The following is a 17,588-nucleotide window of genomic DNA, read 5'->3' on the forward strand; positions in this document are numbered from 1 at the left end:
AGGTTAGTGATTGCACATCTACAGTGCATTTACAATACAATGAGGTTTAAACCTTGCCAAGGAAACTATTATTATTATTTATTTGTAAAACAATTCATATAGTTGTGCTCAAAAGTTTACATACCCCGACAGAATTTTTGCTTTCTTGGCCTTTTATCAGAGAATATGAATCATAACACCAAAACTTTTTCTCCACTCATGGTTAGTGGTTGGGTGAAGCCACTTATTGCCAAACTACTGTGTTTTCTCTTTTTAAATCATAATGACAACCCAAAATATCCAAATGACCCTGATCAAAAGTTTCATACCCCATTTCTTAATACCGTGTATTGCCCCCTTTAACATCAATGACAGGGGTGGGGAATCTTTTGTGCCATGGCCATTTGGATACTTATACCATCCTTCGGGGGCCGTACAAACTCCACCCACAAAGTACATCCTGACTCTGGCACTGGTTTCAGGATGTAATCTTTCGTTGCATGCCCTTCAATGTTCAGTAGTGAGCACTACATGTGTATGCTAACAGAGCAAGAAGAAATTAATGAGCTGGTTGTAATCAAAATACACCTCCCTGCCCAAGAATGCGGTCAATGAGAATCTGCTCGGGGTCCTGATAAAAGGTCATCAAGGGCCGTAAATGGCCCCGGGGCCTGAGGTTCCCCACCTCTGGCTTAAAGTCTTTTGTGGTAGTTGTGAATGAGGTTCTTTATTTTCTCAGATGGTAAACCTCCACACTCTTCTTGGCAAAAGCCTCCAGTTCCTGTAAATTCCTTTGCTGTCTAGCATGAAATGCATGCTTGAGATCTCCCCAGAGTGGCTCAATAATATTGAGGTCAGGAGACTGAGATGGCCCCTCCAGATCCTTCACTTTGTTCTGCTGTAGCCAATGACAGGTGGACTTGACCTTGTCTTTTAGATTGTTGTCATGATAGAACGTCCAAGAACGTCCCATGCGCAGCTTTCGGGCTGATGATTGCAAATTTGCTTCCAGTATTTGTTGATAACGTGCTACATTCATCTTTCCTTCAATTGTGACCAAGTTTCTTGTGCCTTTGTAGCTCACACATCCCAAAACATCAGCGATTCACCTCTGTGCTGTTTTGCGTATTGTAAACGAGACACTTTGTGGCATTTGCTCAGTAATGGCTTTCTTCTGGTGACTCGACCATACAGCCCATTTTTGTTCGAGTGCCTCCTCAACAAGTGCCTCCTCATTGTGCATCTTGAAAGAACCATGCTGCTAGTCATGTATTTCAGCTGATGTTATTTGTGGGTTTTTCTGTGCATCCCAAACAATTTTACTGACAGCTGTGGACAACATTTTTGTTGGTCTACATGACCGTGGTTTTGTTTTTACAGAACCCCAGATTTTCCATTTGTTAATCACAGTTTGAACGCTGCTGACTGGCACTATCAATTCCTTGGATAACTTTTTGTATCCCTTTACTGATTTACACAGTACAACTACCTTTTCCTGTAAATCCATTGACAATTCTTCTGCTTTCCCCATGATTCACAATCCACAAACATCAGTGGCTGGATGAAAGATGCAAGAGTCTGTCTGGATCCCAGAAACTCACTCAGCTTTTATGCACACACTGATTACAAACAAACAGGTCACAGGTGACGATGTTACCTTTAGTAGCCATTCAAACCCATTTGTGTTAACTTCTGTGCATGTTATCAGGCCAAAATCACCAGGGTATGTGAACTTTTGATCAGGGTCATTCGGATGTTTTGGATTGTCATTATGATTTAAAGAGAGAAAAAAACACAGTAGTTTGACAATAAATTGCTTCACCCAACCACTAACCATGAGTGGAGAAAAAGTTTTGGTGTTATCATTCATATTCTCTGAAAAAAGGCCAAGAAAGCAAAAATTCTGCCGAGGTACGTAAACTTTGGAGCATAACTGTATATAAAACACAGTAAACAAAATACAGTAAACAAACTAACATTGACAGACTGGATCCAAACCTCATGAGCTTAGGGTGCTTTCACATTGCATTTTGCCACATGTTGGTCCTGTCGGAGCTTACATTTGAAACCCCCTGCAGGGTATATGCTGGCGTGGCCATAGACCAGAGGTCTCAAACTGCATTCCTCGAGGGCCACAAACAGGTGATGTTTTCAGGATTTTCCTGTATTGCACAGGTGATAATTTAATCACCTTCACAGAATGATTCCAGCGCCTTGTGCAATGCTAAGGAAATCTTGAAAACACACATGGTTTGAGGCCCTTGAGGAATGCAGTTTGAGACCCCTGCCATAGACTATAATGGTGCCAACACAGTAAGCATGTACTCTGCTGTGCAAAATTTTCGCCATATACGTCTACTGGAGGCGGACACTCAGATGCAGTCTACTACATCTGAGTATCTTCCTCCAGTAAGCGTATACGGCGAAAATGATACACAACAGTGCATGTCCGCTCTCTCGGCACCATGATAGTGTATGCGTCCGAATCTCGTTTTGCGGTAAGGTTCGGTCGAAAGCCCCACCAGGACCAACAAACGTGTAACACAACGCAATGTAAGAGCACACTTATGTTCGTGCCAAATTTGAAATTGGCAAACATTTGCCAAACAAGTTCGCTCATCCCTAATGATGAGGACATGTACAAACATTTTAATTGATTCAGGGTTCGAGAAAGGACAAATTCTAGAAATATTTTTGAGTTGAAGCCAGCAGGTGGTAAGGGCTTAGATGTGTGGTTTGAATGGCAGAGCAGAGTCAAGGGTTACACCCGAGCAGTGGACTTGTGTTACAGGGTAGAGTGTGATGTAATTTATTGTGATAGATACAGTGGGTGTCAATCTTCTACACACCACTGCTAGATTCCCAGGTCTTTGTCATTTAAAAAATCACTTCAGGACTTTTTCCACCATTGGGGTAAGCTCACATTACTGTATAACACGATCTGATGTTTTATCAGATAGCACTGGGCCAAATGTTATAGTATGGGGAAGAGCAAATCTGCAATTTTTTCCCATGCCAATTCGGCATGAGAAAACAATCGCTGCTAGTGCATCCGATTGGATCATGTGCATCCATGCAAGTCTATGAATGCATGTGAAACATTGCACTTCTCTCGGATGTCATCTGAGTGCAGTCTACTTACCTTAGACACAGAAAATAGAGGAGATGAAGAAATTAACTTCTTCGTCTTCTCAACTGTGATACGATTCTCTCATACAAGAGAATCGGATTGCAGAAAAGTGACACTCTGATCAAACTCTGATAGTTTGATCCGAGTGATATTAGCATTATCGGTCCGATTGTCTCACATGATGTCATTCACCTTGTTTTGTTTTTGCGAGCAGTTAATGTCACCCACAGTCCGTACAATTCAGTTGAAAAACAAACTGAAGACTCCTATAGTCTCTGTGTAACCCTATGTTTTACGTGTCACATCTGCAGTTAAAAAATGTGTTTTGAAAATTTTAAAAAAATCATGTAAAACTATAACTAATCATTTTTTCATTTTAAGTCCTTTATTATTGAAAAAAACTACACATATTTAACATCATTTTGAATGTATAATGACCATAAGTATAACAATTGTATCAGGATTCCACCACTCCTGGTGTGCTAATGATGCTTGTGAGTGACAGCTCAGCTGCCCTATAGGATCGGGGGATGCTGGGCTGTCAGCATTGTGGTGACAGCTCAGCTGCTCAATCTGTCCAGGCCTGCGGTGTTTCCTCTATGTGTCACTAGTTCAGTGTTATTACCTGGCTATTTAGCTGGCTGGCAGTGGTCAGTCCATTGTCAGTAGTAGCATTGCTCAGTGGTGTGTTGCTCTGTGTTCTGATACTTTGTTGCCAGACCTCGGATTTGCCTTTTTGACTACTCGCTTATTTTACCCCTTTTGCCTTTGACTCTGACCTCCATTGCCTGCCCCTGGACTTTGACTATTCTTTTTTCCTATTCCTTTTGTCTTTGACGTACTCTCCTGCCATTTGACCTCGGACTCCTAGACTTCTCTGCCTCATGGCTTATCCGTGAGAGGTGACTCAGTGTAACCTTGGACTCAGCATCACAAATAGTTTTACATTTAGGTCTCACAGTGGATTCTGTGAAGCACAAAAATTATACCAACTAAAAAAAAAGTTTTGCCCATAAAAAAAACAATATACACCAGTTGCTGAAAAAAAAAGTTATGACTTTATTTTAAATGAGATTTTGTTGGAAGAAAGTAATAAAGTATAAACAGTACATATTTAGTATCACCAGTTTCATAACATAAAGAATAAAGATCACCTCGCTGCAATGCAGATACGTGAGCCTACGAAATACCTGGGGTGCATATATAGTAACCAAGGGACTTACTTGGCTAGGCTTGAAAGGATGCTGGTGTGCTGCACCGATGGCTGGATAGTGGGCGCGCAGAGAGGCCAAGGTGCGGGGAGCGTGTTCCCGTGGTGGCAACTCTCGCAAGCCCGGGATCCGGAGGAGGAAGGTGCGCGTGTACCAGGTCAGAAACTAGCAGCGGGCACTGGCCGGAAGCGCCGCCACAGTGAAGCAAGTTTTTCGGTTGCCGAAGGAACACGACATCACGTATGATAAGGACGGGTGCGTGGAGAATACGGCAGGCGACCAACGCGTTTCGAAGAACAGTAGTCCTTCTTCATCAGGGTTATGGCTGCTGTCTCAAAACCGTCCATATATAGTGAGTCTCGTCAAACTGGTGCAGCTGTTGGCTAATGATCTGCTAATGTGATTAGTCAGCAGCATGTTGGAACCTGGAAGCAACACATATTAGAAGGGGCTGGACTTTATAATAAAGGTTCATTATGGAGAAAGACTTTATTGTGCTGTGTGTGATTTGGCCCAAGATGGATAAAGATAATGATAAAAGTGCAATTGAATTCTACTATTACATATTATATAAGGCAGTAAACTTATTGGGCTCACGGAAGGCAACCACAGTATATAAATACAGTGGGGCAAAAAAGTATTTAGTCAGTCAGCAATAGTGCAAGTTCCAACACTTAAAAAGATGAGAGGCGTCTGTAATTTACATCATAGGTAGACCTCAACTATGGGAGACAAACTGAGAAAAAAAAATCCAGAAAATCACATTGTCTGTTTTTTTTAACATTTTATTTGCATATTATGGTGGAAAATAAGTATTTGGTCAGAAACAAAATTTCATCTCAATACTTTGTAATATATCCTTTGTTGGCAATGACAGAGGTCAAACGTTTTCTGTAAGTCTTCACAAGGTTGCCACACACTGTTGTTGGTATGTTGGCCCATTCCTCCATGCAGATCTCCTCTAGAGCAGTGATGTTTTTGGCTTTTCGCTTGGCAACACGGACTTTCAACTCCCTCCAAAGGTTTTCTATAGGGTTGAGATCTGGAGACTGGCTAGGCCACTCCAGGACCTTGAAATGCTTCTTACGAAGCCACTCCTTCGTTGCCCTGGCGGTGTGCTTTGGATCATTGTCATGTTGAAAGACCCAGCCACGTTTCATCTTCAATGCCCTTGCTGATGGAAGGAGGTTTGCACTCAAAATCTCACGATACATGGCCCCATTCATTCTTTCATGTACCCAGATCAGTCGTCCTGGCCCCTTTGCAGAGAAACAGCCCCAAAGCATGATGTTTCCACCACCATGCTTTACAGTAGGTATGGTGTTTGATGGATGCAACTCAGTATTCTTTTTCCTCCAAACACGACAAGTTGTGTTTCTACCAAACAGTTCCAGTTTGGTTTCATCAGACCATAGGACATTCTCCCAAAACTCCTCTGGATCATCCAAATGCTCTCTAGCAAACTTCAGACGGGCCCGGACATGTACTGGCTTAAGCAGTGGGACATGTCTGGCAATGCAGGATCTGAGTCCATGGTAGCGTAGTGTGTTACTTATGGTAGGCCTTGTTACATTGGTCCCAGCTCTCTGCAGTTCATTCACTAGGTCCCCCCGCGTGGTTCTGGGATTTTTGCTCACCGTTCTTGTGATCATTCTGACCCCACGGGGTGGGATTTTGTGTGGAGCCCCAGATCGAGGGAGATTATCAGTGGTCTTGTATGTCTTCCATTTTCTAATTATTGCTCCCACTGTTGATTTCTTCACTCCAAGCTGGTTGGCTATTGCAGATTCAGTCTTCCCAGCCTGGTGCATGGCTACAATTTTGTTTCTGGTGTCCTTTGACAGCTCTTTGGTCTTCACCATAGTGGAGTTTGGAGTCAGACTGTTTGAGGGTGTGCACAGGTGTCTTTTTATACTGATAACAAGTTTAAACAGGTGCCATTACTACAGGTAATGAGTGGAGGAAAGAGGAGACTCTTAAAGAAGAAGTTACAGGTCTGTGAGAGCCAGAAATCTTGATTGTTTGTTTCTGACCAAATACTTATTTTCCACCATAATATGCAAAAAAAAATGTTAAAAAAACAGACAATGTGATTTTCTGGATTTTTTTTTCTCAGTTTGTCTCCCATAGTTGAGGTCTACCTATGATGTAAATTACAGACACCTCTCATCTTTTTAAGTGGTGGAACTTGCACTATTGCTGACTGACTAAATACTTTTTTACCCCACTGTATGTATACAGACCATGTAGGTGAATATATGGGTTGCGAGAGCTGATTGTTATATTATATTATTTTATTATATTATTTGTAGGTTAATTTGGGTAAGGGGATTAACAATTAAAATATAAAGTTTATTTCAAATATATTTAAAACAAAGTATGTGTAAAGGGAATGGATAAAATGTGGAATTATGTTCGTGGAAGGAATAATAATAGATATATAAGTATGAATATATAGATGTGGGATATTAAAATAAAATTATGTGATTGCATATCAGCAACATTCTATAAAAAAGTACATATTCTGATGTGATTCCTCATATGGGGGATCAATAAAGGAATATTAAAATGGCAAGAATAAAAATAAAATAAAAATAAAAATAGGGGCGTGTAAATAATAAAATGTTAAAATTACATATATACCGTATTCTCATGAAAAATTAGGTTAGAGGAGGTATTTAAGAGGAATGTACTATAGAGTATTAAAAAGCGTATGGTTCGATTTCCTGATTCAACCCTTTCGGGGCTAGGCTGTCCAATAAAAATATCCACCTGGATTCGACCCTTGACATCTGTTTTAGAAAGTCCCCACCCCTTTTGTTGAATGCCGCAAAAAGTAGTCCCCTTATAGGATTGCTTATGTACCTCCAAGAAATGATGAGAAAGGGGGTGACCTTTAAAGCCCTTATTTATATTGTCCAGATGTTCTTTGATTCTATCTTTTAGCCGTCTCCCGGGATACAGGGGGTTGGCCGGGTGGGGTCTTTTTCTTAACGGGAAACAAGGGCGTGTTACATGGGGAAACACAGGGTACCAGGGCACCATTATCGAGTAACGTTTGTATTTGCCCCTTGAGGCCCCACTCCTGATCATGTTTCAAAGGGTACTGATGTACTTTGGGAAAAGGGGCACCAGGTTTGAGAAACACTTTTACTCGTTTTACAGGTATTATTGGGGTGAATCTGGGCCTATCAGGGCCATCATAACCGTGGAAAGGACGTGTAAGATACACATCTCATTATATTCATCTGCATAGGGGTTATATAACGTAAGGACCATCTGACCATCATCTTGGCTCACCAACTCTCTAGGTCTGCTCAGGTGCACTTATACATCCATCATATTGTCTTTGTCTTGGTCTGAGAATTAACATGGCGAGGGAGATTTCCAGACACAGGGTTAAAATGGATATTGGAGTATGAGACTGGTTTTGTGTAGGGGAGGGGGGCTGGAGCTGGAGCCCGGGCTACTGATAAGGAATGGAGCTGCGAGCCGTGTCCTTGAAGCTGCAAGCTGCGGTGGGGGCTACAGAGCGCAGCTGCTGATACAGAATGGGTTAAGTTCTTCTGGAAACTTTGTACTACTTTTAATGCATCGTCCGGAGTGGAATTCTCAGTATCGGGTCTCATTGACATTATTGCCTCTTTCAATTCAGATTTAAGGCCGGACATCAAAGCTACTGCAAAAAGGTGTGAATGGGCTTTATTATACAGTGAAAACCCCAAATCTTTAAACACTACCATAAGACGCCCATAGAACTTCTCGGCAATCTAGGATATATTGGTGCCTTGGGGTTAAGGGGCACAGAGCTTACAGTCGGGAGGAGAGGCTTGATTTCCTGGGGAGGGACCATATCATCTAACAGGGAGCCCCCCTGTTTCAGATTATTATTTTTTTAATTATTTGTCTTTCTAACACATTACCCTCAATCACTTTCTCAATTCCTTCCTGCACCACAAAACATTCAGCCACTTTCTCAGTCTTTGTCATAGTAGTAGACAGCTTCCCTTTTTCAACGTAACAAAAACAAATCCGAATTCACTTTCTCTGTTAATCTTTAATTTGCTATATATCAACCACTCAACTTGAAGCAGATAAATCTTTTACCAATCTTTTAATTACACTGATAACCAAACTATCATACAAGTTCCTTCTAAAACAAGACACCATATTTTACTTTAAACTTACAATAATTCTTACTACACAAGGAGAGGATGCAGCGACTCGCCCCCTCCATACCAGAAACACGGAACAGATAAGAATTTACAGCATTCCTCAGCACAGAAAGCAGAAAGACACAGCGCAGATGTTTGACCCCTCCTATCGGATATTTTGGAAATCTATACACAGAAACAGAATACAGCAGTTCTCAGACTTAATTAATTTCTACAAAACCTTCATCACACAATTCATATGCCAGAACACCTTAGAAAAACCAATGATTGAGAATATTTTCCTCATCTTTGGGCTAACAGTATCAGATTCAACACACAAATTCAAAGTCTTCTCTTACTTCCATGGAAACATGATTCTCCTTTAGAGCTAAATATCCTTACCTAGTTGTGCACAATACCGAGAGGCCTTTACGGTTTGTTCCACTGGGTCTCTCTGTCCCCCACTGGGACAACCCAAAAACGCGGTACTCAGTGAAAGGAGGAGGGCGTCTTAGACTTCCCTCCGAATACCTCTGGATATATATACTGTATACTTCTATATATTCCTGAGTTATGTATCCTGCCCAATCTTCGATCACCTCACCACGCCTGATTGTAACAATGATCAGGAATTCAGGATATTTTGACTAGAAAGAGAATTACATCACTGGTCAATCCGGGGTGTCCGTCCCTTATGAGGTACGGTTCGAGCACTGGGCTCCCAACGGAACTACACCTCTATATGATTCCACCCAAGAATCACCCCACCATCGGGGACAAACCTCAGATCCTCTTTGCAGCAACAAACACAGGAAAACCACACCAAACGGTCAGTCTGGACAGTATAACTGCCAACTTACCGTGGTTGTTGTGGGGGATGATCAGTCCCAATTTTCCAGTGCCCATGTCCGCTCTGAGGGTCCTTTGTCTGGTTGTCCTCCGGGGGGCAGAGGCGTTCCTGGTTGGGGCCCCACGTTTTCGGGCGCCAAGCTGTTGAGGGAGGATCTAAAGTGATCCTTCACGGTTGACTCAGTGATTTCCAGATTAATCTACAGGGCGTTGCCGGCAACTGAAAATGACCAGATGGAGACTCGTGCCTCTGTGTGGGGGATCGAGCAGATCTCTGGGCCCCTGTTTATTGTCTGACTTTTCATAGTCATAGAAATTATACTTCAACCAATTAGCATAAGAACACGTTCACAGTTCTTAACCTATAAGAATACAGGAAAAACTTAACCCATGAGGATACAGGAAAAATGGAAACTAAAGATATGGTCATGTCTTTTTGGCATAGAAAAACATATTAACAGATGCCTCAGTCTTGTATAGCGATACCCCCACGAGTCTCTTATCTGGCTCACTCGAGTTAGAATACTCAAGGTCTTTATACCAATTATGAACCATAGACTAGCTGAATAACAAAATGTTATCTTAGTGAGAAACAGGACAGAATTATTTCATAGCAGCTGTAACCTTCTACCTAAGTAAATAACAGAATTTATCTTTAATCAACAACAAAATTATTATTATTATTATTTATTTATATAGCATTTATATAAAATGGAGTCAAAGCACAAAATGGAGAATCTTTCATAATTTGTTCCTTCACAGTTCATTACACAAATAACATTTTCATACAGCTCCATTGATAAAAAGGTAAAATTACAGCTTTTAAAATATTTTTATGTGTGGCCATTAGGGTTGAGCGACCTTTACTTTTATAGGATCGGGTCGGGTTTCACGAAACCCGACTTTTTCAAAAGTCGGGTCGAGTGAAATTGGCCGATCCTATAAAAAAGTCGGGGTCGGGGTCGGCCGAAACCCGAAACCCAATGCAGTGCATTGGATTTCCATGGTTCCCAGGGTCTGAAGGAGAGGAAACTCTCCTTCAGGCCCTGCGATCCATATTTTAGTGTAAAAGAATTAAAATAAAAAATATCGCAATACTTACCCTCTGACGCGCCCTGGTACTAACCGGGAACCTTCCTCCTTCGAATCAGCGCTTCCAGGACCTTGCGGTGACGTCGCGGTGACGTCGCGGCTTGTGATTGGTCGCGCGGCCGCCCATGTGACCGCTCGCGCGACCAATCAGAAGCCGTGACGTCACCGCGACGTCACCGAAGGTCCTGCAAGCGCTGATTCTTAGGAAGGAAGGCTGCCGGAAAGAAGCAGGGCGAGTCCGAGGGTGAGTATATTCCTATTAGGTATATACTCACCCTCGGACGCGCCCTGCTTCTTTCCGACAGCCTTCCTTCCTAAGAATCAGCGCTTGCAGGACCTTCAGTGACGTCGCGGTGACGTCGCGGTGACGTCACGGCTTCTGATTGGTCGCGCGAGCGGTCACATGGGCGGCCGCGCGACCAATCACAAGCCGCGACGTCACCGCGACGTCACCGCAGGGTCCTGGAAGCGCTGATTCGAAGGAGGAAGGTTCCCGGTTAGTACCAGGGCGCGTCAGAGGGTAAGTATTGCGATATTTTTTATTTTAATTCTTTATTTTACACTTAAATCTGAATTCCGATACCAATTCCCGATATCTTAAACATATCGGGAATCGGTATCAGAATTCCGATTCCAGATTCAAAAGATCGCCGACTTCATGGCCGAACCCACACAGGGTCACACCTTGCCAAAAGTTGGCGACTTTTGAAAATTTTGACCCGTTTCGCTCAACCCTAGTGGCCATATTGAATTTTTAAAGTTTAGTTTTATTGTCAATAATGATAAAATACACTCAACTTAGACATTGTAGCAGCAGGAAGGAAAAGTCATGGAATTATGAGGATCACAGAGTCAATTGGCAAATTTTCAAAGCATCTTGATTGATTCAGTATTGAGTATGAGCTTCTTGTAACACAATACACATACTTACATACCTTTGCATGCTATTTGTGAGATTATTAAAGGTTGTCTGAAGAATGTTCTGCCACCCTAAATGCACTTGGGCAGGCAATGATGTCTCCGATATGCTCGATGGAAGACCATTTTGGAGATGCTGCAGGCTATGGTAGCTCATTTCGACCACAACTGCTCTTCTCAGCTGTATAAGAAACATGTGGCAAGACATTGTCATGTTGAAAAATTGCTCCTTGGACACTTTGGAAAACTGCCCATAACACTGGTTCCACGACCAAATCAATGTACAGTCGAGCTGTTAGTTTAGATTGGATGGATTCAACTACCATACATTATGCCAGCTGTTGTAGAAAAAAATGTAACATCCATAAAGACATCTCCAGAGAGGTGAAATAGCGCCCTCACATTGAACATATGGGATTAATTATAACTTGGAAGTAAGAAAGAGGTGAATATTTAACCTCCATTGAAGTAGTACCTCCTGTCATGAACAAGTAATTACTAGTGATAGCAAACGTTTACTCTGAGCATGCTCTGGTGTTATTGGGCTATCTTAGGCATGCTCAAATAATATGTTCAAGTCCCTGCAGCTGCATGTTTTGCAACGGTAAGACAGGCGCAACACATTCGCGGATTGCCTAACAAACAGCTGCAAACATTTGTTGCATCTATGTAGCAGCAGTGAATCATGCAGCCACGGAGACTGGAACATATTATTTGAGCACACCCAAGATACTCTGATAACACCCGAGCATGCTTGGATAACACATTATCAGAGAATGTTTGATCATCACTTGTGATTACATCGAAGGATCTCTGAGAACCAGGAAGAACTAACAAAAAGAAACCCTGAAACAATTTTTGATGTGAAAGATAAGATATAACTTTTAATGAATATTCTTAAAAAGACAAACAACAATCACCATGCAAGTAACTGTGCTGGCTATATTCACGCTGCACTATAGCACCCTAAACGTAATGTCTGCCTGACAGTGGAGGTTGGCACCGTATATACACAAACGAGAGATGGCACCCCCGCTCCTCGACGACTGCCACTGAAACTCCTAAATGCCCCTCTGCTGGTTCTTTCTGCAAACACCAGTTATACAAGCATAGGAGGATAGAACAAGATGGAGTGCTGTATGAGCACTGATAACAAAGACAGGTGACAAATGAGGTACTATATATGTTTTTTATGCACATGTCACTTTATCAGTGTGGTCTTGTTCACCTGCATTTGTCATCTGTCTTTGTTATACACTCGTTTATGTATATAGGGTGCCAAACTTCATTGCAAGGCAGACATTAAGTTTAGGGTGTCATAGTGCAGAGTGAAAAGTATATTGTGGCACAGATGTGTTGGTGCTCAAATAGGTTCCCAAACCAATAGAATAGCTAAATAAAATTTGGCACTCAACTCATGTAAGTCCGATGCAGAAAATAATTTTATTGCAGTCTAATAAACGTTTCGGTCATCATTTAGACTTTCTTCAATATACTGCATTATATAATATGCAAACAAGATAAACAACACAATAATCAAAAAATTATCCAAAAATAAACCAATATATACAGAACAATATATCTCAGAACTAGTTTAGTGCAATGTGATAAACAGGAAGGTGGGTTAATAAGGAAGGGAAGAAAGCAAAAAACAAACACATACCAGACTGCTCTTGTAATATCTGTGTTAAGCATCAATGCTTGAGGTAATTAAAATGGTAATAAAGTGTATTAACATGGTAGAGTATTCTAGTCATGATAGTGTAGGTCAGTTAAAGGTAGGGGGAACTTACTTATAATTAAATATCATGTACCAGTAGTGGGATTTATTGCATATCCCAGTAAGGAGATATGCTCCTGTGTGGCATAAAAACATGAAAGATTTGTAAAATCAATGGGTCAAATATAGCCACCTTTTCATTATATGTCCTACTGACCTGTGTCATGAAAAAGAAAAAGGGGGGTATACAGATTAATTCCGGATCAGCCGGATGAATTCTCTGTAAAAAATCGTACACTTCTGTTAATAATCCCTCTGGCATGCTCCACAGTGGAGGTAGAAAAGTAAATATAAAGACATTACTGGTGATAGTTAATCAGGGTAGGAGTCCCTGTCTGGGTGTAACAAGGAAAAGATATCTGCAATACACGACCAGAAAAATTAGTGACTGGACCATATATGTATATTTAAGTCCATAGCTAGTGGACTGTGGCTTACTGGTAGTGGGTGGTGGCAATGGGAATGCCCGTCTAACGCGCTATCCGCCGCTAGTTAGATAGGGACAATGGTCCGTGTATCTCTATTTATAGGCGGGAGGTGGGACTTGTACTAGCGCTGTGGCTGGAAGTGCATCCCCAGAAGTGATGGGGGTATGTGTGTCACCGATCCCAGTGTGTGCGTTCCACAGTCATGGGAGCCGCAGGCTGGAGGTCCATCGGCCTTATTGTTAGCTTTGAATCACTGGCTACATGTAACACCCGTTATGGGTGGTGCAGAGCATATGAAAGCGGTAATGTACACTACTAAAAAAGGATTTCAAGCAGCCAGGCGGGGAAAGAGGAATAAGGAAGGTCCAAGGGAGAGGAAGATCAGGAGGTGATTCGCAAGATGTGATCAATATAGGCGACTATAAAAAGAGATAAATAGATAAATGATATGATATTGAATAGAAAAACAAAGCTATAACATATCTAAATTGACCAATGACCAGTAAAAGAAAAATGGCATGGTATAACCGACCTAAAGTACCAATCATACTTATAGAGGCTGACATTGCAATTGAATTGAGCAAGTATTACCTAGATACATATGAGGAAATACAAACAATGTCAATACAAAGCAATATATTAGGTAAATAATAAATCATATTCCCTGCTTAACCCCTTAATCCCATATGACGTACTATCCCGTCCAGGTGACCTGGGACTTAATTCCCAGGGACGGGATAGTACGTCATATGCGATCGGCCGTGCTCACGGGGGGAGCGCGGCCGATCGCGGCCGGTTGTCAGCTGCCTATCGCAGCTGACATCCGGCACTATGTGCCAGGAGCGGTCACGGACCGCTCCCGGCACATTAACCCCCGGCACACCGCGATCAAAGATGATCGCGGTGTGCCGGCGGTGCAGGGAAGCATCGCGCAGGGAGGGGGCTCCCTGCGGGCTTCCCTGAGACGATCGGTACACGGTGATGTACTCACCGTGTACCGAGCGTCTTCTCCCTGAAGTCCCCGGATCCAAAATGGCCACGGGGCTGCATCCGGGTCCTGCAGGGAGCACTTCCGGGTCAGGATCAGGCTGCAGCTGCAGCTCTAATCCTGCCCGGCTGTATGTCAGATCACCGATCTAACAGAGTGCTGTGCACACTGTCAGATTGGTGATCTGTGATGTCCCCCCCTGGGACAAAGTGAAAAAGTAAAAAAAAAAATTTCCACATGTGTAAAAAAAAAAAAAAAATAAAAAAAAATTCATAAATAAAGCAGAAAAAAAAAATATTATTCCCATAAATACATTTCTTTACCTAAAAAAAAACAAAAAAATAATAAAAGTACACATATTTAGTATCGCCGTGTCCGTAACGACCCGACCTATAAAACTGGCCCACTAGTTAACCCCTTCAGTGAACACCGTAAGAAAAAAAAAAAAAAAACGAGCCAAAAAACAACGCTTTATTATCATAACGCTGAACAAAAAGTGGAATAACACGCGATCAAAAAGACGGATATAAATAACCATGGTAACTCTGAAAGCGTCATCTTATCCCGCAAAAAACGAGCCGCCATATAGCATCATAACCAAAAAAATAAAAAAGTTATAGTCCTCAGAATAAAGCGATGCCAAAATAATTATTTTTTCTATAAAATAGCTTTTATCGTATAAAAGCGCCAAAACATAAAAAAAATGATATAAATGAGGTATCGCTGTAATCGTACTGACCCGAAGAATAAAACTGCTTCATCAATTTTACCAAACGCGGAACGGTATAAACGCCTCCCCCAAAAGAAATTCATGAATAGCTGGTTTTTGGTCATTCTGCCTCACAAAAAATCGGAATAAAAAGCGATCAAAAACTGTCACGTGTCCGAAAATGTAACCGATAAAAACGTCAACTCGTCCCGCAAAAAACAAGACCTCACATGACTCTGTGGACCCAAATATGGAAAAATTATAGGTCTCAAAATGTGGAGATGCAAAAACTTTTTTGCTATAAAAGCGTCTTTTAGTGTGTGACGGCTGCCAATCATAAAAATCCGATATAAAAAACGCTATAAAAGTAAATCAAACCCCCCTTCATCACCCCCTTAGTTAGGCTAGGTTCACATTGCGTTAATGGGTTAACGCTAACGGACAGCGTTGCACGGCGAAAATGTCACAATTAACGCCGTGCAACGGGTCCGTTAGCACAACCATTGACAGCAATGTGATTTTCGGGTGTAGCGCATCGCTAGAGCGTGCCATTTTCGGCTCACGCTAGCAAGGTGCCGTTCTTTTGTGGCGCGCCTCAGACGCTGCTTGCAGCGTCCGCGGCGCGCCCGAGGTCCGATCCCCGATCTTCCAGAGCAGGGACGTTAACGCGACCACTAAACACGACACCTAAAAAGACATTGCGTTAGCGCAATCCGCTAGCGCTAAACGGATTTCCTTAACGCAATGTGAACCTAGCCTTAGGGAAAAATAATAAAATTAAAAAAAATGTATTTATTTCCATTTTCCCATTAGGGTTAGGGCTAGGGTTAGGGCTAGGGTTAGGGTTTGGATTACATTTACGGTTGGGATTAGGGCTGGGATTAGAATTAGGGGTGTGTCAGGGTTAGGTGTGTGGTTAGGGTTACAGTTGGGATTAGGGTTAGGGGTGCGTTTGGATTAGGGTTTCATTTATAATTGGGGGGTTTCCACTGTTTAGGCACATCAGGGGCTCTCCAAACGTGACATGGCGTCCGATCTCATTTCCAGCCAATTCTGCATTGAAAAAGTAAAACAGTACTCCTTCACTTCCGAGCTCTCCCGTGCGCCCAAACAGGGGTTTACCCCAACATATGGGGTATCATCGTACTCGAGACAAATTGGACAACAACTTTTTGGGTCCAAGTTCTCTTGTTATCCTTGGGAAAATAAAAATTTGGGGGGCTAAAAATCATTTTTGTGGGAAAAAAAGGTTTTTATTTTCACGGCTCTGCGTTGTAAACTGTAGTGAAACACTTGGGGGTTCAAAGTTTTCACAACACATCTAGATAAGTTCCGTGGGAGGTCTAGTTTCCAATATGAGGTCACTTGTGGGTGGTTTCTACTGTTTGGGTACATCAGGGGCTCTGCAAATGCAACGTGACGCCTGCAGACCAATCCATCTAAGTCTGCATTCCAAATGGCGCTCCTTCCCTTCCGAGCTCTGCCATGCGCCCACACAGTGGTTCCCCCCCACATATGGGGTATCAGCGTACTCAGGACAAATTGGACAACAACTTTTGGGGTCCAATTTATTCTGTTACCCTTGTAAAAATACAAAGCTGGGGGCTAAAAAATCATTTTTGTGAAAAAAAAAAAGAATTTTTATTTTCACGGCTCTGCGTTATAAACTGTAGTGAAACACTTAGGGGTTCAAAGTTCTCACAACACATCTAGATAAGTTCCTTGGGAGGTCTAGTTTCTAATATGGGGTCACTTGTGGGGGGTTTGTACTGTTTGGGTACATCAGGGGCTCTGCAAATGCAACGTGACTCCTGCAGACCAATCCATCTAAGTCTGCATTCCAAATGGCGTTCCTTCCCTTCCGAGCTCTGCCATGCGCCCAAACAGTGGTTCCCCCCCCACATATGGGGTATCAGCGTACTCAGGACAAATTGGACAACAACTTTTGGGGTCCAATTTATTCTGTTACCCTTGTAAAAATACAAAGCTGGGGGCTAAAAAATCATTTTTGTGAAAAAAAAAAAGAATTTTTATTTTCACGGCTCTGCGTTACAAACTGTAGTGAAACACTTAGGGGTTCAAAGTTCTCACAACACATCTAGATAAGTTCCTTGGGAGGTCTAGTTTCTAATATGGGGTCACTTGTGGGGGGTTTGTACTGTTTGGGTACATCAGGGGCTCTGCAAATGCAACGTGACTCCTGCAGACCAATCCATCTAAGTCTGCATTCCAAATGGCGCTCCTTCCCTTCCGAGCTCTGCCATGCGCCCAAACAGTGGTTCCCACCCACATATGGGGTATCAGCGTACTCAGGACAAATTGGACAACAACGTTTGGGGTCCAATTTATT

This window comes from Ranitomeya imitator, chromosome 4 (genome assembly GCF_032444005.1).
Source record: "Ranitomeya imitator isolate aRanImi1 chromosome 4, aRanImi1.pri, whole genome shotgun sequence".
Classification (NCBI taxonomy): Eukaryota; Metazoa; Chordata; class Amphibia; order Anura; family Dendrobatidae; genus Ranitomeya; species Ranitomeya imitator.